Below are 22931 nucleotides of genomic sequence, written 5' to 3' on the forward strand. Positions count from 1 at the left end.
GTTTACTGTATACCTTGCACCTTCTTATTGACGATGACAGACTGAAATTGCATCCGAATTTAATACAAGAGGCACAATGCCGACTTAAGTACAAGAGGACGGACACTCTAACTTTCTATGATTTGAACCGCTCCTGTGAGTCCAGTTTTAGATTCCGATGCTTCACTTCAGGTTTACTGTATACCTTGCACCTTGTTATTGACGATGAAACACAGAAATTTCGTCGGAATTTAATAGAAAAGGCACAATGCCGATTTAAGTAAAAGAGCACTGTCACCCTCCCTTTCTATGATTTGAACCTCTCCTGTGAGTCCAGTTTTGGATTCCGATGCTTCACTTCAGGTGTACTGTATACCTTGCACCTTCTTATTGACAATGAAACACAGAAATTTCATCGGAATTTAATAGAAAAGGCACAATGCCGATTTAAGTAAAAGAGCACTGTCACTCTCTCTTTCTATGATTTGAACCTCTAATGTGAGTCCAGTTTTAGATTCCGATGCTTCACTTCAGGTTTACTGTATACCTTGCACCTTCTTATTGACGATGAAACACAGAAATTGGATCCGAATATAATACAAAAGGCACAATGCTGACTTAAGTACAAGAGGACTGACACTGTCTCTTTCTATTATTTTAACCTCTCCTGTGAGTCCAGTTTTAGATTCCGATGCTTCACTTCAGGTTTACTGTATACCTTGCACCTTCTTATTGACGATGAAACACAGAAATTTCAACGGAATTTAATACAAAAGGCACAATGCCGACTTAAGTAAAAGAGGACTGTCACTCTCTCTTTCTATGATTTTAACCTCTCCTGTGAGTCCAGTTTTCGATTCCGATGTTTCAGTTCAGGTTTACTGTATACCTTGCACCTTCTTATTGACGATGAAACACAGAAATTGCATCGGAATATAATACCAAAGGCACAATGCCGACTTAAGTACAAGAGGACTGACACTATCACTTTCTATGATTTGAACCTCTCCTGTGAGTCCAGTTTTAGATTCCGATGCTTCACTTCAGGTTTACTGGATACCTTGCACCCTCTTATTGACGATGAAACACAGAAATTGAATCGGTTTTTAATACAAAAGGCACAATGCCGACTTAAGTACAAGAGGACTGACACTCTCACTTTCTATGATTTGAACCTCTCCTGTGAGTCCTGTTTTAGATTCCGATGCTTCACTTCAGGTTTACTGTATCCCTAGGTCCTTCTTATTGACGAAGAAACACAGAAATTTCATCGGAATTTAATAGAAAAGGCACAATGCCAACTTAAGTAAAAGAGGACTGTCACTCTCTCTTTCTATGATTTGAACCTGTCCTGTGAGTCCAGTTTTAGATTCCGATGCTTCACTTCAGGTTTACTGTATACCTTGCCCCTTCTTATTGACGATGAAACACAGAAATTGCATCCGAATTTAATACAAAAGGCACAATGCCGACTTAAGTACAAGAGGACTGACACTATCTCTTCCTATGATTTGAACCCCTCCTGTGAGTCCAGTTTTAGATTCCGATGCTTCACTTCAGGTTTACTGTATCCCTTGGACCTTCTTATTGACGCTGAATCACAGACATTTCATCGGAATTTAATACAAAAGGCACAATGCCGACTTAAGTGAAAGAGGACTGTCACTCTCACTATCTATGATTTGAACCTCTCCTGTGAGTCCAGTTTTAGATTCCGATGCTTCACTCCAGATTTACTGTATAACTTGCACCTTCTTATTGACGATGAAACACAGAAATTGCATCCGAATTTAATACAAAAGGCACAATGCCGACCTAAGTACAAGAGGACTGACACTCTAACTTTCTATGATTTGAACCTCTTCTGTGAGTCCTGTTTTAGATTCCGATGCTTCACTTCAGGTTTACTGTATACCTTGCACCTTCTTATTGACGAAGGATCACAGAAATTGCATCCGAATTTAATACAAAAGGCACAATGCCGACTTAAGTACAAGAGTACTAACACTCTAACTTTCTATGATCTGAACCTCTCCTATGGGTCCAGTTTTAGATTCCGATGCTTCACTTCAGGTTTACTGTATACCTTGCAACTTCTTATTGACGATGAAACACAGAAATAGCATCCGAATTTAATACAAAAGGCACAATGCCGACATAAGTACAAGAGGACTGACACTCTCACTTTCTATGATTTGAACCTCTCCTGTGAGTCCAGTTTTAGATTCCGATGCTTCACTTCAGGTTTACTGTATACCTTGCACCTTCTTATTGACGATGAAACACAGAAATTGCATCCGAATTTAATACAAAAGGCACAATGCCGACTTAAGTACAAGAGGACTGACACTCTAACTTTCTATGATTTGAACCTCTTCTGTGAGTCCTGTTTTAGATTCCGATGCCTCACTTCAGGTTTACTGTATACCTTGCACCTTCTTATTGACGATGAAACACAGAAATTTCAACGGAATTTAATACAAAAGGCACAATGCCGACTTAAGTACAAGAAGACTGAAACTCTCACTTTCTATGATTTGAACGTCTCCTGTGACTCCAGTATTAGATTCCGATGCTTCACTTCAGGTTTACTGTATACCTTGCACCTTCTTATTGACGATGAAGCACAGATATTGCATCCGAATTTAATACAAAAGGCACAATGGTGACTTAAGTACAAAACGACTGACACTCTCCCTTTCTAAGATTTGAACCTCTCCGGTGAGTCCAGTTTTAGATTCCGATGCTTCACTTCAGGTTTACTGTATACCTTGCACCTTCTTATTGACGATGAAACACAGAAATTGCATCGGAATTTAATACAAAAGGCACAATGCCGACTTAAGTACAAGAGGACTGACACTCTCACTTTCTATGATTTGAACCTCTCCTGTGAGTCCAATTTTAGATTCCGATGCTTCACTTCAGGTTTACTGTATACCTTGCACCTTCTTATTGACGATGACAGACTGAAATTGCATCCGAATTTAATACAAGAGGCACAATGCCGACTTAAGTACAAGAGGACGGACACTCTAACTTTCTATGATTTGAACCGCTCCTGTGAGTCCAGTTTTAGATTCCGATGCTTCACTTCAGGTTTACTGTATACCTTGCACCTTGTTATTGACGATGAAACACAGAAATTTCGTCGGAATTTAATAGAAAAGGCACAATGCCGATTTAAGTAAAAGAGCACTGTCACCCTCCCTTTCTATGATTTGAACCTCTCCTGTGAGTCCAGTTTTGGATTCCGATGCTTCACTTCAGGTGTACTGTATACCTTGCACCTTCTTATTGACGATGAAACACAGAAATTTCATCGGAATTTAATAGAAAAGGCACAATGCCGATTTAAGTAAAAGAGCACTGTCACTCTCTCTTTCTATGATTTGAACCTCTAATGTGAGTCCAGTTTAGATTCCGATGCTTCACTTCAGGTTTACTGTATACCTTGCACCTTCTTATTGACGATGAAACACAGAAATTGGATCCGAATATAATACAAAAGGCACAATGCTGACTTAAGTACAAGAGGACTGACACTGTCTCTTTCTATGATTTTAACCTCTCCTGTGAGTCCAGTTTTAGATTCCGATGCTTCACTTCAGGTTTACTGTATACCTTGCACCTTCTTATTGACGATGAAACACAGAAATTTCAACGGAATTTAATACAAAAGGCACAATGCCGACTTAAGTAAAAGAGGACTGTCACTCTCTCTTTCTATGATTTTAACCTCTCCTGTGAGTCCAGTTTTCGATTCCGATGTTTCAGTTCAGGTTTACTGTATACCTTGCACCTTCTTATTGACGATGAAACACAGAAATTGCATCGGAATATAATACCAAAGGCACAATGCCGACTTAAGTACAAGAGGACTGACACTATCACTTTCTATGATTTGAACCCCTCCTGTGAGTCCAGTTTTAGATTCCGATGCTTCACTTCAGGTTTACTGGATACCTTGCACCCTCTTATTGACGATGAAAGACAGAAATTGAATCGGTTTTTAATACAAAAGGCACAATGCCGACTTAAGTACAAGAGGACTGACACTCTCACTTTCTATGATTTGAACCTCTCCTGTGAGTCCAGTTTTAGATTCCGATGCTTCACTTCAGGTTTACTGTATTCCTAGGTCCTTCTTAAAGACGAAGAAACACAGAAATTTCATCGGAATTTAATAGAAAAGGCACAATGCCGACTTAAGTAAAAGAGGACTGTCACTCTCTCTTTCTATGATTTGAACCACTCCTGTGAGTCCAGTTTTAGATTCCGATGCTTCACTCCAGGTTTACTGTATAACTTGCACGTTCGTATTGACGTTGAAACACAGAAATTGCATCCGAATTTAATACAAAAGGCACAATGCCGACTTATGTACAAGAGGACTGACTCTCTAACTTTCTATGATTTGAACCTCTTCTGTGAGTCCTGTTTTAGATTCCGATGCTTCACTTCAGGTTTACTATACCTTGCACCTTCTTAATGACGAAGGATCACAGAAATTGCATTCGAATTTAATACAAAAGGCACAGTGCCGACTTAAGTACAAGAGGACTGACACTCTCACTTTCTATGATTTGAACCTCTCCTGTGAGTCCAGTTTTAGATTCCGATGCTTCACTTCAGGTTTACTGTATACCTTGCACATTCTTATTGACGATGAAACACAGAAATTGCATCCGAATTTAATACAAAAGGCACAAAGCCGACTTAAGTACAAGAGGACTGACACTCTCACTTTCCATTATTTGAACCTCTCCTGTGAGTCCAGTTTTAGATTCCGATGTTTCACTTCAGGTTTACTGTATACCTTGCACCTTCTTATTGACGATGAAACACAGAAATTGCATCCGAATTTAATACAAAAGGCACAATGCCGACTTAAGTACAAGAGGACTGACACTCTCACTTTCTATGATTTGAACCTCTCCTGTGAGTCCAGTTTTAGATTCCGATGCTTCACTTCAGGTTTACTGTATACCTTGCACGTTCTTATTGACAACGAAACTCAGAAATTTCAACGGAATTTAATACAAAAGGCACAATGCCGACTTAAGTACAAGAGGACTGACACTCTCACTTTCTATGATTTGAACGTCTCCTGTGACTCGAGTATTAGATTCCGATGCTTCACTTCAGGTTTACTGTATACCTTGCACCTTCTTATTGACGATGAAACAAAGAAATTGCATCCGAATTTAATACAAAAGGCACAATGGTGACTTAAGTACAAGACGACTGACACTCTCCCTTTCTATGATTTGAACCTCTCCGGTGAGTCCAGTTTATATTCCGATGCTTCACTTCAGGTTTACTGTATACCTTGCACCTTCTTATTGACGATGAAACACAGAAATAGCATCGGAATTTAATACAAAAGGCACAATGCCGACTTAAGTACAAGAGGACTGACACTATCTCTTTCTATGATTTGAACCCCTCCTGTGAGTCCAGTTTTAGATTCCGATGCTTCACTTCAGGTTTACTGTATCCCTTGGACCTTCTTATTGACGCTGAAACACAGAAATTACATCGGTATTTAATACAAAAGGCACAATGCCGACTTAAGTGAAAGAGGACTGTCACTCTCGCTATCTATGATTTGAACCTCTCCTGTGAGTCCAGTTTTAGATTCCGATGCTTCACTCCAGATTTACTGTATAACTTGCACCTTCTTATTGACGATGAAACACAGAAATTGCATCCGAATTTAATACAAAAGGCACAATGCCGACTTAAGTACAAGAGGACTGACACTCTAACTTTCTATGATTTGAACCTCTTCTGTGAGTCCTGTTTTAGATTCCGATGCTTCACTTCAGGTTTACTGTATACCTTGCACCTTCTTATTGACGAAGGATCACAGAAATTGAATCCGAATTTAATACAAAAGGCACAATGCCGACTTAAGTACAAGAGTACTAACACTCTCACTTTCTATGATCTGAACCTCTCCTATGAGTCCAGTTTTAGATTCCGATACTTCACTTCAGGTTTACTGTATACCTTGCACCTTCTTATTGACGATGAAACACAGAAATAGCATCCGAATTTAATACAAAAGGCACAATGCCGACATAAGTACAAGAGGACTGACACTCTCACTTTCTATGATTTGAACCTCTCCTGTGAGTCCAGTTTTAGATTCCGATGCTTCACTTCAGGTTTACTGTATACCTTGCACCTTCTTATTGACGATGAAACACAGAAATTTCAACGGAATTTAATACAAAAGGCACAATGCCGACTTAAGTACAAGAGGACTGACACTCTCACTTTCTATGATTTGAACGTCTTCTGTGACTCGAGTATTAGATTCCGATGCTTCACTTCAGGTTTACTGTATACCTTGCACCTTCTTATTGACGATGAAACACAGAAATTTCAACGGAATTTAATACAAAAGGCACAATGCCGACTTAAGTACAAGAGGACTGACACTCTCACTTTCTATGATTTGAACGTCTCCTGTGACTCGAGTATTAGATTCCGAAGCTTCACTTCAGGTTTACTGTATACCTTGCACTTTCTTATTGACGATGAAACACAGAAATTGCATCCGAATTTAATACAAAAGGCACAATGCCGACTTAAGTACAAGAGGACTGACACTCTCACTTTCTATGATTTGAACCTCTCCTGTGAGTCCAGTTTTAGATTCCGATGCTTCACTTCAGGTTTACTGTATACCTTGCACCTTCTTATTGACGATGAAACACAGAAATTTCAACGGAATTTAATACAAAAGGCACAATGCCGACTTCAGTACAAGAGGACTGACACTCTCACTTTCTATGATTTGAACGTCTCCTGTGACTCCATTATTAGATTCAGATGCTTCACTTCAGGTTTACTGTATACCTTGCACTTTCTTATTGACGATGAAACACAGAAATTGCATCCGAATTTAATACAAAAGGCACAATGGTGACTTAAGTACAAGACGACTGACACTCTCCCTTTCTATGATTTGAACCTCTCCGGTGAGTCCAGTTTTAGATTCCAATGCTTCACTTCAGGTTTACTGTATACCTTGCACCTTCTTATTGACGATGAAACACAGAAATTGCATCGGAATTTAATACAAAAGGCACAATGCCGACATAAGTACAAGAGGACTGACACTCTCACTTTCTATGATTTGAACCTCTCCGGTGAGTCCAGTTTTAGATTCCGATGCTTCACTTCAGGTTTACTGTATACCTCGCACCTTCTTATTGACGATGACACACTGAAATTGCATCCGATTTGAATACAAGAGGCACAATGCCGACTTAAGTACAAGAGGACGGACACTCTCAATTTCTATGATTTGAACCTCACCTGTTAGTCCAGTTTTAGATTCCGATGCTTCACTTCAGGTTTACTGTATACCTTGCAGCTTGTTATTGACGATGAAACACAGAAATTTCATCGGACTTTTAATAGAAAAGGCACAATGCCGATTTAAGTAAAAGAGCTCTGCAACTCTCTCTTTCTATGATTTGAACCTCTCCTGTGAGTCCAGTTTTGGATTCCGATGCTTCACTTCAGGTGTACTGTATACCTTACAGCTTCTTATTGACGATGAAACACAGAAATTGCATCCGAATTTAATACAAAAGGCACAATGCCGACTTAAGTACAAGAGGACTGACACTCAAACTTTCTATGATTTGAACCTCTCCTGTGAGTCCAGTTTTAGAGTCCGATGCTTCACTTGAGGTTTACTGTTTACCTTGCACCTTCTTATTGGCGATGAAACACAGAAATTTCATCGGAATTTAATACAAAAGGCACAATGCCGACTTAAGTAAAAGAGGACTGTCACTCTCCCTTTCTATGATTTGAACCTCTCCTGTGAGTCCAGTTTTAGATTCCGATGCTTCACTTCAGGTTTACTGTATACCTTGCCCCTTCTTATTGACGATGAAACACAGAAATAGCATCCGAATTTAATACAAAAGGCACAATGCGGACTTAAGTACAAGAGGACTGACACTATCCCTTTCTATGATTTGAACCCCTCCTGTGAGTCCAGTCTTAGATTCCGATGCTTCACTTCAGGTTTACTGTATCCCTTGGACCTTCTTATTGACGATGAAACACAGAAATTTCATCGGAATTTAATACAAAAGGCACAATGCCGACTTATGTGAAAGAGGACTGTCACTCTCACTATCTATGATTTGAACCTCTCCTGTGAGTCCAGTTTTAGATTCCGATGCTTCACTCCAGGTTTACAGTATAACTTGCACCTTCTTATTGACGATGAAACACAGAAATTGCATCCGAATTTAATACAAAAGGCACAATGCCGACTTAAGTACAAGAGGACTGACACTCTAACTTTCTATGATTTGAACCTCTTCTGTGAGTCCTGTTTTGGATTCCGATGCTTCACTTCAGGTTTACTGTATACCTTGCACCTTCTTATTGACGAAGGATCACAGAAATTGCATCCGAAATTAATACAAAAGGCACAATGCCGACTTAAGTACAAGAGGACTGACACTCTCACTTTCTATGATTTGAACCTCTCCTGTGAGTTCAGTTTTAGATTCCGATGCTTCACTTCAGGTTTACTGTATACCTTGCACCTTCTTATTGACGATGAAACACAGAAATTTCAACGGAATTTAATACAAAAGGCACAATGCCGACTTAAGTACAAGAGGACTGACACTCTCACTTTCTATGATTTGAACGTCTCCTGTGACTCCAGTATTAGATTCCGATGCTTCACTTCAGGTTTACTGTATACCTTGCACCTTCTTATTGACGATGAAACACAGAAATTGCATCCGAATTTAATACAAAAGGCACAATGGTGACTTAAGTACAAGACGACTGACACTCTCCCTTTCTATGATTTGAACCTCTCCGGTGAGTGCAGCTTTAGATTCCGATGCTTCACTTCAGGTTTACTGTATACCTTGCAACTTCTTATTGACGATGAAACACAGAAATTGCATCGGAATTTAATACAAAAGGCACAATGCCGACTTAAGTACAAGAGGACTGACACTCTCACTTTCTATGATTTCAACCTCTCCTGTGAGTCCAGTTGTAGATTCCGATGCTTCACTTCAGGTTTACTGTATACCTTGCACCTTCTTATTGACGATGACACACTGAAATTGCATCCGAATTTAATACAGGAGGCACAATGCCGACTTAAGTACAAGAGGACGGACACTCTCACTTTCTATGATTTGAACCTCTCCTGTGAGTCCAGTTTTAGATTCCGATGCTTCAATTCAGGTTTACTGTATACCTTGCACCTTGTTATTGACGATGAAACACAGAAATTTCATCGGAATTTAATAGAAAAGGCACAATGCCGATTTAAGTAAAAGTGCACTGGCACTCTCTCTTTCTATTATTTGAACCTCACCTGTGAGTCCAGTTTTGGATTTCGATGCTACACTTCAGGTGTACTGTATACCTTACACCTTCTTATTGACGATGAAACACAGAAATTGCATCCGAATTTAATACAAAAGGCACAATGCCGACTTAAGTACAAGAGGACTGACACTCAAACTTTCTATGATTTGAACCTCTCCTGTGAGTCCAGTTTTAGAGTCCGATGCTTCACTTGAGGTTTAATGTATACCTTGCACCTTCTTATTGACGATGAAACACAGAAATTTCATCGGAATTTAATACAAAAGTCACAATGCCGACTTAAGTAAAAGAGGACTGTCACTCTCCCTTTCTATGATTTGAACCTCTCCTGTGAGTCCAGTTTTAGATTCCGATGCTTCACTTCAGGTTTACTGTATCCCTTGGACCTTCTTATTGACGCTGAAACACAGAAATTTCATCGGAATTTAATACAAAAGGCACAATGCCGACTTAAGTGAAAGAGGACTGCCACTCTCACTATCTATGATTTGAACCTCTCCTGTGAGTCCAGTTTTAGATTCCGATGCTTCACTCCAGATTTACTGTATAACTTGCACCTTCTTATTGACGATGAAACACAGAAATTGCATCCGAATTTAATACAAAAGGCACAATGCCGACTTAAGTACAAGAGGACTGACACTCTAACTTTCTATGATTTGAACCTCTTCTGTGAGTCCTGTTTTAGATTCCGATGCTTCACTTCAGGTTTACTGTATACCTTGCACCTTCTTATTGACGAAGGATCACAGAAATTGCATCCGAATTTAATACAAAAGGCACAATGCCGACTTAAGTACAAGAGGACTAACACTCTCACTTTCTATGATCTGAACCTCTCCTATGAGTCCAGTTTTAGATTCCGATGCTTCACTTCAGGTTTACTGTATACCTTGCACCTTCTTATTGACGGTGAAACACAGAAATAGCATCCGAATTTAATACAAAAGGCACAATGCCGACATCAGTACAAGAGGACTGACACTCTCACTTTCTATGATTTGCACCTCTCCTGTGAGTCCACTTTTAGATTCCGATGCTTCACTTCAGGTTTACTGTATACCTTGCACCTTCTTATTGACGATGAAACACAGAAATTGCATCCGAATTTAATACAAAAGGCACAATGCCGACTTAAGTACAAGAGGACTGACACTCTCACTTTCTATGATTTGAACCTCTCCTGTGAGTCCAGTTTTAGATTCCGATGCTTCACTTCAGGTTTACTGTATACCTTGCACCTTCTTATTGACGAAGAAACACAGAAATTTCAACGGAATTTAATACAAAAGGCACAATTCCGACTTAAGTACAAGAGGACTGACACTCTCACTTTCTATGATTTGAACGTCTCCTGTGACTCCAGTATTAGATTCCGATGCTTCACTTCAGGTTTACTGTACACCTTGCACTTTCTTATTGACGATGAAACACAGAAATTGCATCCGAATTTAATACAAAAGGCACAATGGTGACTTAAGTACAAGACGACTGACACTCTCCCTTTCTATGATTTGAACCTCTCCGGTGAGTCCAGTTTTAGATTGCAATGCTTCACTTCAGGTTTACTGTATACCTTGCACCTTCTTGTTGACGATGAAACACAGAAATTGCATCGGAATTTAATACAAAAGTCACAATGCCGACATAAGTACAAGAGGACTGACACTCTCACTTTCTATGATTTGAACCTCTCCGGTGAGTCCAGTTTTAGATTCCGATGCTTCACTTCAGGTTTACTGTATACCTCGCACCTTCTTATTGACGATGACACACTGAAATTGCATCCGAATTTAATACAAGAGGCACAATGCCGACTTAAGTACAAGAGGACGGACACTCTCACTTTCTATGATTTGAACCTCACCTGTGAGTCCAGTTTTAGATTCCGATGCTTCACTTTAGGTTTACTGTATACCTTGCACTTTGTTATTGACGATGAAACACAGAAATTTCATCGGAATTTAATAGAAAAGGCACAATGCCGATTTAAGTAAAAGAGCTCTGTCACTCTCTCTTTCTATGATTTGAACCTCTCCTGTGAGTCCAGTTTTGGATTCCGATGCTTCACTTCAGGTGTACTGTATACCTTACACCTTCTTATTGACGATTAAACACAGAAATTGCATCCGAATTTAATACAAAAGGCACAATGCCGACTTAAGTACAAGAGGACTGACACTCAAACTTTCTATGATTAGAACCTCTCCAGTGAGTCCAGTTTTAGAGTCCGATGCTTCACTTGAGGTTTACTGTTTATCTTGCACCTTCTTATTGACGATGAAACACAGAAATTTCATCGGAATTTAATACAAAAGGCACAATGCCGACTTAAGTAAAAGAGGACTGTCACTCTCCCATTCTATGATTTGAACCTCTCCTGTGAGTCCAGTTTTAGATTCCGATGCTTCACTTCAGGTTTACTGTATACCTTGCCCCTTCTTATTGACGATGAAACAAAGAAATTGCATCCGAATTTAATACAAAAGGCACAATGCCGACTTAAGTACAAGAGGACTGACACTCTAACTTTCAATGATTTGAACCTCTTCTGTGAGTCCTGTTTTAGATTCCGATGCTTCACTTCAGGTTTACTGTATACCTTGCACGTTCTTATTGACGAAGGATCACAGAAATTGCATCCGAATTTAATACAAAAGGCACAATGCCGACTTAAGTACAAGAGGACTGACACTCTCACTTTCTATGATTTGAACCTCTCCTGTGAGTCCAGTTTTAGATTCCGATGCTTCACTTCAGGTTTACTGTATACCTTGCACCTTCTTATTGACGATGAAACACAGAAATTTCAACGGAATTTAATACAAAAGGCACAATGCCGACTTAAGTACAAGAGGACTGACACTCTCACTTTCTATGATTTGAACGTCTCCTGTGACTCCAGTATTAGATTCCGATGCTTCACTTCAGGATTACTGTATACCTTGCACCTTCTTATTGACGATGAAACACAGAAATAGCATCCGAATAAAATACAAAAGGCACAATGGTGACTTAAGTACAAGACGACTGACACTCTCCCTTTCTATAATTTGAACCTCTCCGGTGAGTGCAGTTTTAGATTCTGATGCTTCACTTCAGGTTTACTGTATACCTTGCACCTTCTTATTGACGATGAAACACAGAAATTGCATGGGAATTTAATACAAAAGGCACAATGCCGACTTAAGTACAAGAGGACTGACACTCTCACTTTCTATGATATCAACCTCTCCTGTGAGTCCAGTTGTAGATTCCGATGCTTCACTTCAGGTTTACTGTATACCTTGCACCTCCTTATTGACGATGACATACTGAAATTGCATCCGAATTTAATACAAGAGGCACAATGCCGACTTAAGTACAAGCGGACGGACACTCTCACTTTCTATGATTTGAACCTCTCCTGTGAGTCCAGTTTTAGATTCCGATGCTACACTTCAGGTTTACTGTATACCTTGCACCTTGTTATTGACGATGAAACACAGAAATTTCATCGGAATTTAATAGAAAAGGCACAATGCCGATTTAAGTAAAAGAGCACTGTCACTCTCTCTTTCTATGATTTGAACCTCTAATGTGAGTCCAGTTTTAGATTCCGATGCTTCACTTCAGGTTTACCGTATACCTTGCACCTTCTTATTGACGATGAAACACAGAAATTGGATCCGAATATAATACAAAAGGCACAATGCTGACTTAAGTACAAGAGGACTGACACTGTTACTTTCTATGATTTTAGCCTCTCCTGTGAGTCCAGTTTTAGATTCCGATGCTTCACTTCAGGTTTACTGTATACCTTGCACCTTCTTATTGACGATGAAACACAGAAATTTCAACGGAAGTTAATACAAAAGGCACAATGCCGACTTAAGTAAAAGAGGACTGTCACTCTCTCTTTCTATGATTTTAATCTCTCCTGTGAGTCCAGTTTTCGATTCCGATGCTTCACTTCAGGTTTACCGTATACCTTTCATCTTCTTATTGACGATGAAACACAGAAATTGCATCCGAATTAAATACGAAAGGCACAATGCCGACTTAAGCACAAGAGGACTGACACTATCACTTTCTATGATTTGAACGTCTCCTGTGACTCCAGTATTAGATTCCGATGCTTCACTTCAGGTTTACTGTATACCTTGCACCTTCTTATTGACGATGAAACACAGAAATTTCAACGGAATTTAATACAAAAGGCACAATGCCGACATAAGTACAAGAGGACTGACACTCTCACTTTCTATGATTTGAACGTCTCCTGTGACTCCAGTATTAGATTCCGATGCTTCACTTCAGGTTTACTGTATACCTTGCACCTTCTTATTGACGATGAAACACAGAAATTGCATTCGAATTTAATACAAAAGGCACAATGGTGACTTAAGTACAAGACGACTGACACTCTCCCTTTCTATGATTTGAACCTCTCCGGTGAGTGCAGTTTTAGATTCCGATGCTTCACTTCAGGTTTACTGTATACCTTGCACCTTCTTATTGACGATGAAACACAGAAATTGCATCGGAATTTAATACAAAAGGCACAATGCCGACTTAAGTACAAGAGGACTGACACTCTCACTTTCTATGATTTCAACCTCTCCTGTGAGTCCAGTTGTAGATTCCGATGCTTCACTTCAGGTTTACTGCATACCTTGCACCTTCTTATTGACGATGACACACTGAAATTGCATCCGAATTTAATACAAGAGGCACAATGCCGACTTAAGTACAAGCGGACGGACACTTTCACTTTCTATGATTTGAACCTCTCCTGTGAGTCCAGTTTTAGATTCCGATGCTTCACTTCAGGTTTACTGTATACCTTGCACCTTGTTATTGACGATGAAACACAGAAATTTCATCGGAATTTAATAGAAAAGGCACAATGCCGATTTAAGTAAAAGAGCACTGTCACTCTCTCTTTCTATGATTTGAACCTCTAATGTAAGTCCAGTTTTAGATTCAGGTGCTTCACTTCAGGTTTACAGTATACCTTGCACCTTCTTATTGACGATGAAACACAGAAATTTCATCGGAATTTAATACAAAAGGCACAATGCCGACTTAAGTACAAGAGGACTGACACTCTCACTTTCTATGATTTGAACCTCTCCTGTGAGTTCAGTTTTAGATTCAGATGCTTCACTTCAGGTTTACTGTATACCTTGCACCTTCTTATTGACGAAGGATCACAGAAATTGCATCCGAATTTAATACAAAAGGCACAATGGCGACTTAAGTACAAGAGGACTGACACTCTCACTATCTATGATTTGAACCTCTCCTGTGAGTCCAGTTTTAGATTCCGATGCTTCACTTTAGGTTTACTGTATACCTTGCACCTTCTTATTGACGATGAAACACAGAAATTGGATCCGAATATAATACAAAAGGCACAATGCTGACTTAAGTACAAGAGGACTGACACTGTCACTTTCTATGATTTTAACCTCTCCTGCGAGTCCAGTTTTAGATTCTGATGCTTCACTTCAGGTTTGCTGTATACCTTGCACCTTGTTATTGACGATGAAACACAGAAATTTCAACGGAATTTAATACAAAAGGCACAATGCCGACTTAAGTAAAAGAGGACTGTCACTCTCTCTTTCTATGATTTTAATCTCTCCTGTGAGTCCAGTTTTCGATTCCGATGCATCACTTCAGGTTTACCGTATACCTTTCATCTTCTTATTGACGATGAAACACAGAAATTGCATCCGAATTAAATACGAAAGGCACAATGCCGACTTAAGCACAAGAGGACTGGCACTTTTCCTTTCTATGATTCGAACCTCTCCTGTGAGTCCAGTTTTAGATTCCGATGCTTCACTTCAGGTTTACTGTATACCTTGCACCTTCTTATTGACGATGACACACTGAAATTGCATCTGAATTTAATACAAGAGGCACAATACCGACTTAAGTACAAGAGGACTGACACTCTCACTTTCTATGATTTGAACCTCTCCTGTGAGTCCAGTTTTAGATTCCGATGCTTCACTTCAGGTTTACTGTATACCTTGCACCTTCTTATTGACGATGAAACACAGAAATTTCAACGGAATTTAATACAAAAGGCACAATGCCGACTTAAGTACAAGAGGACTGACACTCTCACTTTCTATGATTAGAACGTCCCCTGTGACTCCAGTATTAGATTCCGATGCTTCACTTCAGGATTACTGTATACCTTGCACCTTCTTATTGACGATGAAACACAGAATTAGCATCCGAATATAATACAAAAGGCACAATGGTGACTTAAGTACAAGACGACTGACACTCTCCTTTTCTATGATTTGAACCTCTCCGGTGAGTGCAGTTTTAGATTCTGATGCTTCACTTCAGGTTTACTGTATACCTTGCACCTTCTTATTGACGATGAAACACAGAAATTGCATCGGAATTTAATACAAAAGGCACAATGCCGACTTAAGTACAAGAGGACTGACACTCTCACTTTCTATGATTTCAACCTCTCCTGTGAGTCCAGTTGTAGATTCCGATGCTTCACTTCAGGTTTACTGTATACCTTGCACCTTCTTATTGACGATGACACACTGAAATTGCATCCGAATTTAATACAAGAGGCACAATGCCGACTTAAGTACAAGCGGACGGACACTCTCACTTTCTATGATTTGAACCTCTCCTGTGAGTCCAGTTTTAGATTCCGATGCTACACTTCAGGTTTACTGTATACCTTGCACCTTGTTATTGACGATGAAACACAGAAATTTCATCGGAATTTAATAGAAAAGGCACAATGCCGATTTAAGTAAAAGAGCACTGTCACTCTCTCTTTCTATGATTTGAACCTCTAATGTGAGTCCAGTTTTAGATTCCGATGCTTCACTTCAGGTTTACTGTATACCTTGCACCTTCTTATTGACGATGAAACACAGAAATTGGATCCGAATATAATACAAAAGGCACAATGCTGACTTAAGGACAAGAGGACTGACACTGTCACTTTCTATGAATTTAGCCTCTCCTGTGAGTCCAGTTTTAGATTCCGATGCTTCACTTCAGGTTTACTGTATACCTTGCACCTTCTTATTGACGATGAAACACAGAAATTTCAACGGAAGTTAATACAAAAGGCACAATGCCGACTTAAGTAAAGGAGGACTGTCACTCTCTCTTTCTATGATTTTAATCTCTCCTGTGAGTCCAGTTTTCGATTCCGATGCTTCACTTCAGGTTTACCGTATACCTTTCATCTTCTTATTGACGATGAAACACAGAAATTGCATCCGAATTAAATACGAAAGGCACAATGCCGACTTAAGCACAAGAGGACTGACACTATCACTTTCTATGATTTGAACGTCTCCTGTGAATCCAGTATTAGATTCCGATGCTTCACTTCAGGTTTACTGTATACCTTGCACCTTCTTATTGACGATGAAACACAGAAATTTCAACGGAATTTAATACAAAAGGCACAATGCCGACTTAAGTACAAGAGGACTGACACTCTCACTTTCTATGATTTGAACGTCTCCTGTGACTCCAGTATTAGATTCCGATGCTTCACTTCAGGTTTACTGTATACCTTGCACCTTCTTATTGACGATGAAACACAGAAATTTGCATCCGAATTTAATACAAAAGGCACAATGGTGACTTAAGTACAAGACGACTGACACTCACCCTTTCTATGATTTGAACCTCTCCGGTGAGTGCAGTTTTAGATTCCGATGCTTCACTTCAGGTTTACTGTATACCTTGCACCTTCTTATTGACGATGAAACACAGAAATTGCATCGGAATTTAATACAAAAGGCACAATGCCGACTTAAGTACAAGAGGACTGACACTCTCACTTTCTATGATTTCAACCTCTCCTGTGAGTCCAGTTGTAGATTCCGATGCTTCACTTCAGGTTTACTGCATACCTTGCACCTTCTTATTGACGATGACACACTGAAATTGCATCCGAATTTAATACAAGAGGCACAATGCCGACTTAAGTACAAGCGGACGGACACTTTCACTTTCTATGATTTGAACCTCTCCTGTGAGTCCAGTTTTAGATTCCGATGCTTCACTTCAGGTTTACTGTATACCTTGCACCTTGTTATTGACGATGAAACACAGAAATTTCATCGGAATTTAATAGAAAAGGTACAATGCCGATTTAAGTAAAAGAGCACTGTCACTCTCTCTTTCTATGATTTGAACCTCTAATGTGAGTCCAGTTTTAGATTCAGGTGCTTCACTTCAGGTTTACAGTATACCTTGCACCTTCTTATTGACGATGAATCACAGAAATTGCATCCGAATTTAATACAAAAGGCACAATGGCGACTTAAGTACAAGAGGACTGACACTCTCACTATCTATGATTTGAACCTCTCCTGTGAGTCCAGTTTTAGATTCCGATGCTTCACTTCAGGTTTACTGTATACCTTGCACCTTCTTATTGACGATGAAACACAGAAATTGGATCCGAATATAATACAAAAGGCACAATGCTGACTTAAGTACAAGAGGACTGACACTGTCACTTTCTATGATTTTAACCTCTCCTGTGAGTCCAGTTTTAGATTCCGATGCTTCACTTCAGGTTTGCTGTATACCTTGCACCTTGTTATTGACGATGAAACACAGAAATTTCAACGGAATTTAATACAAAAGGCACAATGCCGACTTAAGTAAAAGAGGACTGTCACTCTCTCTTTCTATGATTTTAATCTCTCCTGTGAGTCCAGTTTTCGATTCCGATGCTTCACTTCAGGTTTACCGTATACCTTTCATCTTCTTAATGACGATGAAACACAGAAATTGCATCCGAATTAAATACGAAAGGCACAATGCCGACTTAAGCACAAGAGGACTGGCACTTTCCCTTTCTATGATTCGAACCTCTCCTGTGAGTCCAGTTTTAGTTTCCGATGCTTCACTTCAGGTTTACTGTATACCTTGCACCTTCTTATTGACGATGACACACTGAAATTGCATCTGAATTTAATACAAGAGGCACAATACCGACTTAAGTACAAGAGGACTGACACTCTAACTTCCTATGATTGGAACCTACCCTGTGAGTCCAGTTTTAGATTCCGATGCTTCACGTCAGGTTTACTGTATACCTTGCACCTTCGTATTGACGATAAAACACAGAAATTGCATCCGAATTTAATACAAAAAGCACAATGGTGACTTAAGTACAAGACGACTGACACTCTCCCTTTCTATGATTTGAACCTCTCCGGTGAATCCAGTTTTAGATTCCGGTGCTTCACTTCAGGTTTACGGTATACCTTGCACCTTCTTATTGACGATGAAACACAGAAATTGCATCGGAATTTAATACAAATGGCACAATGCCGACTTAAGTACAAGAGGACTGACACTCTCACTAACTATGATTTGAACCTCTCCTGTGAGTCCAGTTTTAGATTCCGATGCTTCACTTCAGGTTTACTGTATACCTTGCACCTTCTTATTGACGATGACACACTGAAATTGCATCCGAATTTAATACAAGAGGCACAATGACGACTTAAGTACAAGAGGATTGACACTCTCACTTTCTATGATTTGAACCTCTCCTGTGAGTCCAGTTTTAGATTTCGATGCTTCACTTCAGGTTTACTGTATACCTTGCACCTTCTTATTGACGATGGAACACAGAACTTTCATCGGAATTCAATTGAAAAGGCACAATGCCGAATTAAGTAAAAGAGCACTGTCACTCTCTCTTTCTATGATATTAACCTCTCCTGTGAGTCCAGTTTTCGATTCCGATGCTTCACTTCAGGTTTACTGTATACCTTGCACCTCCTCATTGACGATGAAACACAGAAATTGCATCCGAATTTAATACTAAAGGCACAATGCCGACACAAGTACAAGAGGACTGACACTCTCACTTTCTATGATTTGAACCTTTATTGTGAGTCCAGTTTTAGAGTCCGATGCATCACTTCAGATTTAATGTATACCTTGCACCTTCTTATTGACGATGAAACACAGAAATTTCATCGGAATTTAATACAAAAGGCACAATGCCGACTTAAGTAAAAGAGGACTGTCACTCTCCCTTTCTATGATTTGAACCTCTCCTGTGAGTCCAGTTTTAGATTCCGATGCTTCACTTCAGGTTTACTGTATACCTTGCACATTCTTATTGACGATGAAACACAGAAATTGCATCCGAATTTAATACAATAGGCACAATGCCGACTTAAATACAAGAGGACTGACACTCCCACTTTCTATGATTCGAACCTCTCCTGTGATTCCAGTTTTAGATTCCGATGTTTCACTTCAGGTTTACTGTATACCTTGCACCTTTTTATTGACGATGAAACACAGAAATTTCATCGGAATTTAATACAAAAGGCACAATGCCGACTTAAGTACAAGAGGACTGACACTCTCACTTTCTATGATTTGAACCTCTCCTGTGAGTCCAGTTTTAGATTCAGATGCTTCACTTGAGATTTACAGTATACCTTGCACCTTCTTATTGACGATGAAACACAGAAATTGCATCGGAATTTAATACAAAAGGCACAATGCCGACTTAAGCACAAGAGGACTGACAATCTGACTTTCTATGATTTGAACCTCTCCTGTGATTCCCGTTTTAGATTCCGATGTTTCACTTCAAGTTTACTGTATACCTTGCACCTTCTTATTGACGATGAAACACAGAAATTGCATCGCAATTTAATACAAAAGGCACAATGCCGACTTAAGTACAAGAGGACTGACACTCTCACTTTCTATGATTGAACCTCTCCTGTGAGTCCAGTTTTAGATTCCGATGCTCCACTTCAGGTTTACTTTATACCTTGCACATTCTTATTGACGATGAAACACAGAAATTGCATCGGAATGAATACAAAAGGCACAATGGCGACTTAAGTACAAGCGGATTGACACTCTCACTATCTATGATTTGCACCGCTCCTGTGAGTCCAGTTTTAGATTCAGATGCTTCACTTTAGGTTTACTGTATACCTTGCACCTTCTTATTGACGATGAAACACAGAAATTGCATCCGAATTTAATACAAAAGGCACAATACCGACTTAAGTACAAGAGGACTGACCCTCTCCATTTCTATGATTTGAACCTCTCCTGTGAGTCCAGTTTTAGATTCCGATGCTGCACTTCAGGTTTACTGTATCCCTTGGACCTTCTTATTGACGATGAAACACAGAAATTTCATCGGAATTTAATACAAAATGCACAATGGTGACTTAAGTACAAGAGGACTGACACTCTCACTTTCTATGATTTGAACGTCTCCTGTGACTCCAGTATTAGATTCCGATGCTTCACTTCAGGTTTACTGTATACCTTGCACCTTCTTATTGACGATGAAACACAGAAATTGCATCCGAATTTAATACAAAAGACACAATGCCGACTTAAGCACAAGAGGACTGGCACTTTCCCTTTCTATGATTTGAACCTCTCCGGTGAGTCCAGTTTTAGATTCCGATGCTTCACTTCAGGTTTAATTTATACCTTGCACCTTCTTATTGACGATGAAACTCAGAAATTTCATCGGAATTTAATACAAAAGGCACAATGCCGACTTAAGTAAAAGAGGACTGTCACTCTGTCTTTGTATGATTTGAACCTCTCCTGTGAGTCCAGTTTTAGATTCCGATGCTTCACTTCAGGCTTACTGTATCCCTTGGACCTTCTTATTGATAATGATACACAGAAATTGCATCCTAATTTAACACAAAAGGCACAATGCCGACCAAAGTACAAGAGGACTGATACTCTCCATTTCTATGATTTGAACCTCTCCTGTGTGTCCAGTTTAAGATTCCGATGCTTCACTTCGGGTCTACTGTATCCCTTGGACGTTCTTATTGACGATGAAACACAGAAATTGCATCGGAATTAAATTCAAAAGGCACAATGCCGACTTAAGTACGAGAGGTCTGACACTCTCACTTTCTATGATTTGAACGTCTCCTGTGACTCCAGTTTTAGATTCCGATGCTTCACTTCAGGTTTACTGTATACCTTGCACCTTCTTATTGACGATGACACACAGAAATTGCATCTGAATTTAGTACAAGAGGCACAATGCCGACTTAAGTACAAGAGGACTGACACTATCACTTTCTATGATTTGAACCTCTCCTGTAAGTCCAGTTTTAGATTCCGATGCTTCACTTCAGGTTTACTGCATACCTTGAACCTTGTTATTGACGATGAAACACAGATATTGCATCGGAATTTAATACAAGAAGCACATGCCGACTTAAGTACAAGAGGACTGACACTCTCTTTTTCTATGATTTAAACCTCTCCTGTGAGTCCAGTTTTAGATTCAGATGCTTCACTTCAGGTTTACTGTATACCTTGCACCTTCTTATTGACGATGAAACACAGAAATTGTATCTGAATTTAATACAAAAGGCACAATGCCGTCTTAAATACAAGAGGACTGACACTCTCACTTTCTATGATTTGAACCTCTATTGTGATTCCAGTTTTAGATTCCGATGTTTCACTTCAGGTTTACTGTATACCTTGCACCTTCTTATTGACGATGAAACACAGAAATTGCATCGGAATTTAATAAAGTATTCACAATGCCGACTTAAGTACAAGAGGACTGACACTCTCACTTTCTATGATTTGAACCTCTCGTGTGAGTCCAGTTTTAGATACAGATGCTTCACTTCAGGTTAACTGTATACCTTGCACCTTCTTATTGACGATGAAACACAGAAATTGCATCGGAATTAATACAAAAGGCACAATTCCGACTTACGTACATGCGGACTGACACTCTCACTATCTATGATTTGAACCTCTCCTGTGAGTCCAGTTTTAGATTCAGATGCTTCACTTCAGGTTAACTGTATACCTTGCACCTTCTTATTGACGATGAATCACAGAAATTTCATCGGAATGTAATACAAACGGCACAATGCCGACTTAAGTAAAAGAGGACAGTCACTCTGTCTTTGTATGATTTGAACCTCTCCTGTGAGTCCAGTTTTAGATTCCGATGCTTCACTTCAGGTTTGCTGTATCCCTTGGACCTTCTTATTGACGATGAAACACAGAAACTGCATCCGAATTTAACACAAAAGGCACAATGCCGACTAAAGTACAAGAGGACTGACACTCTCTATTGCTATGATTTGAACCTCTCCTGTGAGTCCAGTTTTAGATTCCGATGCTTCACTTCAGGTCTACTGTATCCCTTGGACGTTCTTATTGACGATGAAACACAGAAATTGCATCGGAATTAAATTCAAAAGGCACAATGCCGACTTAGGTACAAGAGGACTGGCACTCTCACTTTCTATGATTTGAACGTCTCCTGTGATTCCAGTATTATATTCCGATGCTTCACTTCAGGTTTATTGTATACCTTGCACCTTCGTATTGACCATGAAACACAGGAATTGCATCCGAATTTAATACAAAATGCACAATGGTGACTGAAGTAGAAGACGACTGAAACTCTCCCTTTCTATGATTTGAACCTCTCCGGTGAGTCCAGTTTTAGATTTCGATGCTTCACTTTAGGTTTACTGTATACCTTGCACCTT

Source organism: Schistocerca serialis, unplaced genomic scaffold, assembly GCF_023864345.2.
Source record: "Schistocerca serialis cubense isolate TAMUIC-IGC-003099 unplaced genomic scaffold, iqSchSeri2.2 HiC_scaffold_1393, whole genome shotgun sequence".
Taxonomy (NCBI): domain Eukaryota; kingdom Metazoa; phylum Arthropoda; class Insecta; order Orthoptera; family Acrididae; genus Schistocerca; species Schistocerca serialis.